Source organism: Cygnus olor, chromosome 12, assembly GCF_009769625.2.
Source record: "Cygnus olor isolate bCygOlo1 chromosome 12, bCygOlo1.pri.v2, whole genome shotgun sequence".
Lineage (NCBI taxonomy): Eukaryota > Metazoa > Chordata > Aves > Anseriformes > Anatidae > Cygnus > Cygnus olor.
The window spans coordinates 5,911,702-5,919,741 of record NC_049180.1 but is presented as its reverse complement, the minus strand read 5'-3'; the positions used below and the strand labels follow the sequence as shown (position 1 = coordinate 5,919,741).

The 8,040-nt window shown below is 39.1% G+C and overlaps 1 long non-coding RNA gene across 5 annotated transcripts in view; it reads right to left on the bottom strand.

Annotated features, from left to right (window-relative positions):
• Positions 1-774: 774 nt before the first annotated feature.
• The window catches only part of LOC121076660, a 49,155-nt gene continuing 41,889 nt past the window's right edge, over positions 775-8,040 (bottom strand). For 4 of the 5 annotated variants that reach the window (XR_005823649.1, XR_005823648.1, XR_005823650.1 and 1 more), the window contains 2 exons: positions 7,618-7,789; positions 775-1,459 (listed from right to left, as the gene is read on the bottom strand). This is a non-coding gene — a long non-coding RNA (uncharacterized LOC121076660). Of the gene's footprint in view, positions 1,460-2,004; positions 2,098-7,617; positions 7,790-8,040 lie in introns of all 5 variants that reach the window. The other variant, XR_005823652.1, reaches the window with a different exon arrangement.

The following is an 8,040-nucleotide window of genomic DNA, read 5'->3' as shown; positions in this document are numbered from 1 at the left end:
CCATTGCATTTAGTTTCTGCTATACTAAAGCAATCCCATGTATTCTGGTAACCATCACTAGACATGTCTGAGATCTTGTTCCTTGTGTGTGGGGGTGGTGGAATGGATACAGCCCCGCTTCAGGAGAGATGGGGCAGGAAATCCCCAGTGATGGCATTCTGGCTATCTGGAAAAAAAAAACAGATTTACATACCAACACGTTTGTCTCTTCCTTGCTAAAATGGTGGATGTCTATTCCTGCCAAGGAGGATTGTATTAACTGTACGAACGCTGTATTAATTTTAGGAGTCTTTGTTTTCTCAGCTAAAAATGTTCCATGAAATGATCATAGCTCTGAAACTCTAAGTCCAGCGATCAAGACACGTCTATAGGAAAGATCTTTTCTTCACACACTGCCACTTCCTTCTCCCATTTTATTTCCCTCACAATAAGAAAACAGAAACAGGAACATATAGGAACACAGGCTTTCCTAACGTAAGCCTAGTCACTGTGCCCTGTAGTCCAGTGCTCTCCTTTCCCTTCACCCCCAAACGAGGAAAACATGATATTTTCAGGCACCATTTCCAATTGATATTCTCTTCAATAGAACTCTGGCATCATTAGGGCTGAATAATGGCTGGGGTGCACATGTGCCATACATACACACAAATATGTGTCCGTATTTATCTAAATAACATGACTATTAGTGCCAGAAACTTTACTACACTGTTGTACAATAGCCTCTTAAGTGGTTTGCATTTTCAGTGTTATATGAGTGCCATTGGTCTTCTATTCCCACTTTGAACTTGATTACTGTTGACTTTAACAAAGAATGTCATGTAAACTTTTAAAACTCATAATTTGGCAAGTTTTGTTTTTGTTTTTGTTTTTAATCCTGTGAATCTGAGCTCTTTTTCTTGCAGTGTCTTTTAGTGGGTATTGTAAGGAAGCAGCTATTCAGTTATTACAAGCACTGACTGTTTTGCTAAAGCATGGTATTTGAAGTAAACAGACATATCAGAATATGTATGTCCCAAGGTTAAGCTGAGTCTAGAAACAGGATGCTCTGAATTCAACTGGAGTTAAATTAGACTGGAACAAATATGAGCAAATCCTTCAGCCAAGAGACAAAACATTTTTTTGTTGTTTTCAGTCTCTAGGACATTAAAAATATCCTGGCATGACAACACAATGTAATACTTGAAGCCTGATATGACACAAAACAAAGTCAGAGGACGCTGTCCTGGAGACATGCCTTGCATTAGCTTTAAATTTGTTCCCCTATACTTGGCAAGCGTTTGTTGGAGGGTGACCCCAACCACGCCTGGATGGACAGGACAACTGCTGGTGCAGGAGATGGCTTCATGCCCCAGAGGGATCCCAATACAGCGTCTTTAGAGGTTGCTACACTGTAGGAATGTTGCTGTCAAGACACTTCTGGTTCCATCCCGTCCTCTAATGTCTTTTTCTTCTTGAGATGCTGAGGGAGACAGAAAGGTAAGGTATGTCACTTGTGAATCTGTGAGAGAACACAGAGAGAAGGCTGCTCCTGTGAGGGTAAAAGGAAACATCCCGATTTTGCCATGATCAGGCTGTTGTAACCCAATGTGTGTGCAGAAATGTGACCTCAGATTACAAAACAGAAATGAAGTGTATGGAGATTTGCAGGAAATAAAGCAAATGGAGAGAAGAAATATCTTTTCCTTGCCAAAGTCACACACACATAATGTCAATGCCAAGCCAGTGCATACCCTCAAGAAAATACCTACAGGGTTTAAGGAAAATATCACTGAAATTATTACAGAATAATTAAAGAATTGTTACTTGACAAAAGAGTAGGACTAAAACAGCAGGAGTTCTCAGCATGGCAATGGAAAATTGAATTGTACAAGTGCCACTTTTGGCGTAGAGAATACTCTAGAAAGTGGCTAAAAGCACCAGGAGAAAGCAGAGAAGGTAAAGAACGTGTGACACTATGGGGTGTTTGCTGGAATCTGTTTACCTTGGTTGCTTTACAAAACTCACTTGATTTTGGTTACTTTTCTTAATCACATTTCATGACAATTTTTTTCTTTCTTCTTCCTCCTCCTCCACCCTCAACACACGCACCCTTACCTACTGTATGTGGAATGAGGACAAGGATCAACATGATAACTTCAGCACAAATCATCTCGTACCCTCAAAGAGCATCACCCAAGCTGAGATGGAAGCAAGTCAGAAACCCTTATCACTTGAGTGTGATACCCACAGCATTAACTGCAAAGCATCTGCATCTTTTTGTCCATAAAATGAATACAAGTTTTGAAGACACCCTGGAAGTCAGTGAACTCATAAAAAAGGAGGATTAAAAAACCAAGGGAAACTATTTAATGGCACTAATCAATGTCAGTCTTTCAGGCTGGGGAGTGTCTGCACCTTGAAATCTGGCCTCAGTCCCTAACTTTTTAAGATTGTGTAGACCAGGGATAATATAGGACAAACAAGAGAACACCGGGTCACTTTCTGGTCCCTGGCACCTCATCTCTTCCCACTGTCTTCAATCCACATTTTTTTTGTGTATTTCCAGGCAGGTTCACCTGATTAGAGCTGGTAGGAAAGTTTTAATCTACATGGACCAATAGTCCTCTGTAACTTTCACCACCCGGTGAAAGGATTTCAGCTTTTGATTAGCTATAGTATTAAATATATTGTGCAGTCTACTGGAAAATACAGCAAACACAGTGCAAAGATGATAATATATACACGAAATGAAAGACAGAGCTTGCATCATTCCTCAGCCTGTTAATTCAGATTTGCCTCATGGATTTCCTTGCTCATTGTTGTTAAAATAATCCTAAAATTCTAATGGAGCTGATCTACTAAGAAATACAGTCAGGGTACCTGTTTACACTGTGAGATATTCCTGTGCAAAAAGAAAAATGCTGTCCTCTTGGAAACGGGAAATTGCTATCATCTCCCAGATTGCACCTCTGTACTGAGGGTCGTGTTTCTAGCCCATCAGGGCTAATGGGCTCCACAAAATCCAAAGAATTATTATATTTAGAGCACAACACAGAGCTGACTGTTACGTAGCAACTTAGCTGGTATATAATTACTTTTGAGGAAAATGCATTGCTGAACAACATCAGTTTTCAAAGATTTAAGTTATTAAGGAAGATTAAGGAATTTCACTCTGGAAAAGAGACTTCACAGTGACCTAATTGAAGTTTTTAACATTCTCAAGGGAACTAATAAAAATTGGTTCATGCAAATTCTTCACACTTTCAAAGAATATGAACACAAGAGAACATTATCTAAAAAAAATAGGAAATTGAGATCAAAAAGAATTTAGAACAACAACAAAAAAATAAAAACAAAACACAGAATAATTTGAACTAGAGGAGACTATTCTACCAGGTCATTTAATCCATCCCCTCCTCCTCTTGAATCACAGTGGGATTGATTTCCTTATCCTTAAATAATCCCTAATAGATGGGTGTCTAGTTGAGCCAATGATGACAATTCCACAACCTCTCTTGGCAGCCTGTACTTTCAGAAGAATAAACATATTGAATAAATTATTAAAAAAGGCCACCGTGGGCAAGGAGAGTCAATGAAATCAAGGGAGAACTTGTTAATACAAAGTGGGGGCTGAAAGACAGGAAGTAAAAATAAGCTCATTAGATGAATGAAAGATGAAAATGGCAGAAAAGGCACAGAATCTCACAGCGCATTTTTTTTTTTGTTCTTGTATTACTGTTTTCACTTACTATTTAAAGAAAATACACAGAAAGAACACCCACACATTTCTCTGAGCATGAAGCAATTTCAAGAATGATCACATGAAAACTGCAGCTCGTGTACTGTTAGCCTCTGACAAAAGCAAACAAACAAAAGAAATGCCCAGCAGTACAGACAGAACAACTTTCTTACAAATGGAAGCCAGCACACTTGCAGAAGACAATTTCAGGTAGATTCATAACAATACAGTCACACCTAGGAAAGCATATCCTTAATAAAATACTTAGAAGTTAAAGTTAGGTTCTCAAGGACATGAGGTAGGCCTCACAGAAGGAACTCTGAGGTAGGCCTCGAGGAAGACACTGAGGCCACAGCACCAAGAAACTCTTTACAGCAGTGTCCTCGGTGCAGGACAGTCAACAGAAAGCCAAGTCTTTTCCCTAAAATTGTTACCTAAATACTTCTCACAGAAACATAGTTATGATTTTACACTTTAGTAGAGGCTGTAGGGAGATAACACACTAGGACTACCCCACACTTCTGGAAAGAGTGGCATTAGGAAGTGCAGCACCCGTGTGTTGCAAACCACTCAAGATGGTCTTGCTTGTATTACCAGAAGAAAACCTCATCTAATTTTTTCATGGCCTTTCCAACACAGACTTGAGTGCAAAGCCATTCAAAAGATACACTTGAAAGACAGCAGGAACACTCAGCAAGTTGCAGGCTGGGGTTGTTATAGCCTTCAGAGGTGTTCATACACGCTGCAGGTGGTGCAATGTGCTCCAGCTGATCTCTGGGCGTAACTCAGGCTCTTCATTTGAACTTTTACTTTGGGATGTCACCAGCTGAAGCACTTGCACCAAAGCACCTGGAGACAATCGTTTTCTAGAATGGGGTCAAAACTCACAGCTCTTCCTTTCTTCCTTTTCCTCAAAGTGCTCTTGTTGGGTTATAATTAGCTGTACATGAGTCTCCAGAGAGGAAAGAGAAGGATGTGGTTTGATTGTTTTTGCTCTGATGGATTGACTAATTGCTTATGGTTACGTTTGACATTTGGATTATTTGCCTTTATGCATTTTGGGGTTTTGGATTTTGAGTGGGGTTACAGCACTTTTGATAGACATTTAACAGAGACAGAAAAGCACAACAAATATAAAAGTGGAAAAAATCTTCACTGCCTACAAACTCCTAAATAAAATGCTGTGATTCAAGAGGGACTGAAGTAAGCATCAAGCAATTTGGTTTTTATACCCTTTCCAGATTTCCTAGCTAGTCAGGAAAGCACATACAATGTTTGCAGTACTTGTTCCCACGGTACACCTGAGACACTGGATCACCTTAATTCCTACTGTCACTCTCCATTTCCCCATAAGAATGCTTATTTTTCATTAGCCATACTTCTACAACTTCCCTATTTATTCAGGCTATTATCCATAGAGCTTGGCCATATTCTCTTTACGGACTGTCCAAGCCAGGCATTTAAGTGACCTGCAAACTATAATTATAACTTTAAGTACGTTCTGTTGCTTTTGCTATAAACATTATTGATTCATATAATTACAAGATTGTACCTGTTTTATTTTAAAATCTAACATTTATTTATTTATTTATTTTAAGATAAAGCAACTCTGATTTGTGAGCTTTTCTGCTAAGTTCAGCCTGTGTTTGATCAGGCTTTAGCTATTTGTTCATGTTTAGCCCCCGCTGAGATTTGTTTATGTCTATGTCCATGCAGTGGATGCAGACCAACTTTTTTGTTCCTTGCAGGTAAAACTATACTTCCTTAGGCATTGAGTGTTTTCTCTCTCACACAGTTTTATATTTTCGTTAACCCCTTTCCTTTTGAGAGGTGAACTCTTGTTCTGCCTTGAAATATATTTTGCACTGCACTTGGACGGGTTACTAAAATCCAATGACCTCATTTCAGAGTAGGAGACATTGTGGGAAAAAGATGATAATTAAGACATAAAGATTTTTTTTTCTGCATTTATGTTTTCTTTTGCTCCTAATAAATATTTAAGCAAAATTGAATTTAATTTAACTTGAGGATTGTTCAAGATCAACAGTAATTGGTTTATTGCAGTTACTTTCAGAGAATTTTTATCTTAAAAATCTTTGGCATGAAACCAGAAAATATTCTAACTTTCTTCTCCTTTGTCTTTAAGCTTATGACTTGCTTGTGCAATTGTTGCATGAAAGTAATTTTATATTTTTTTTCTCTTATAGAAAAACAGATGGAGAAGAATTTATCTGCAGTGGGGATTTGCTGCATATAATTTATTTCACAGGATCAAGTAAAAGATAACTGTGAGCTCACACTAGCCAAGCTTCCAGGACACCATCACTTCCAAATTGTATATATTTTTGAGATTACATTTATGGAGAAACATGGGTAGAAAGCCATGGAGGTATTTTTCAGATATCCATAAAGGCTGAATGCTCCTCTGCAGCTACACTGTACATTCCTAGTGTTCCCTCTTGACTGGGTGTCTCCCACAAATAGAAATATATTTTGTATTCTATTTACTAGCTTTCTGAAGCATTTGGTATTGGAGGAATAGTCTAAGCACCTAAAAGAGCTGCTCACTTTTTCTCAGTGTGCACAAACTTGTGCAACTTTGCCATATGCTCAGATTATATGAGCGGATGGAAATCGTTCTGCCACGGGCATATGACTGAGGTACCATTTCTCAGTGGAAATTTTCTGGTATGTCCCATTGTTTTAGCATTACATTATATTATTTTTTGCTAATACGGTAGGAAAATCACATTGCTTCCAGAACACGTTGATGCTAGTCAGGACGCTCTTGAGGCTAACAATGAGTCAGGACTCTGGATTTCTACCAAGCCTTTCTTCCATTGAGCTGTATTCTTTTTTCTTCCTCCTTAAGGAACTAGCTTTTATTGGCCTCCTTAGCTTTGGATTAACTTACATCATACATTTCATAGTATATATATTCCAGTAAAAGAATACACACGGTACCATGCAAATTAACCTCCTAATCAAATTAAAAGGTTGACTGACATATAGAGAAGTGTGGAAAAGAGGTTCCACACAGTAACATGATGGTTCACATTATGTGCCTTGCAAACCAGGCATCTACAGTGCACTTTGGAGTGATAAAACCAAATTATGCTTGTGAGTCAAAGGCTGAAAGAGTCATGACAGAAAGTCATACAGTGAGCAGACTTTCCTTTCCCACGTGTTTTAACATGGTCAGGCACAACACTAAGTTACGGAGGACACGCAACAGGTCTAAAGGGAGAGAAGGAAAGGACATTTCCACCAGGAGAGGAAATAAAGGGGGCTTTCTGTCAATGGCCCAAAGGAACACAGAGGTTCGACTCCTGTTAATTTTCTAATTACCCTTTAAAAAACTTCCCTAGGAAAGGCCTAGGCAAAGAACTGCTGAAAGCAGCAACTGCTGATGAGCACTGCCTGTGAGGGGGGAAGCTGGTCATCAGTGTGCACCTCTTCTCTCATGCCAAGAAGCTCATCCATTAAAAAAAAAGTCTGCATTACTGTAAAGGTGCAGGATGAGATTCTGCCAGCGTGTGCTTTATGATAGTTTAAGGCCTCTCAATGCCACCTCAGTGCCAACAGTGCTGTGGTAATTCCTCTCTCACACACGCTTTCAATTGTTCCACTTCTCAGCAACATATTTTAGCCCCATGGCTCCATTTGCTTTTCTTTGTCTTTTTTTTTTTTTCTTCTGTTCCCGAGCACAGGGTCACTGATTGCTTTAATCAATCCTCACACAATAATAAAAAGTAAAAGGTATAATGTAGCATTTAACAGACTAACTGTCCCCCATGCTGATTGGCACATGATTTTTCTCAAAGAACAAAACTTCAGTAAGACCTGAATGGTTCAGTTCAGGAAGAAAGAGAGTCCAAATCATCTTTGTAATCACAAACCTTTGCTCCATGGGGTCTGAATTCTTGCTTTAAGGACCACATCAGAAGATTTATGAAGTCTGCTGCTTTGTTCCCATTTTTAGGAACCACTCCAAGTCACACTGAAGTCAATAGGAGTCCTTTCATTGACACAATCGGGCTTTGGAGCAGGTCCATAGAGAATGTCACTTTTCTATGATAAAAAGAGAACAGTGCTGAACATGCTCAGCATTTCCACTGATGCTCACATAGAGTGGAAAGTGTTCCTTTCTGGATGAGTGATCATCCTGCACAGTCTGTAGAAACACTAACCAGATGCAGCACTTGCCCAGTTCATCTTTCTGCTACTCAGAGCAAGGCAGTGCAATGCTACAGATCCAGCTTTAAGAATACTTTAAGATAAACTTGGATAATCACTGAAACCACTCCATTTCTCAGCCAGAC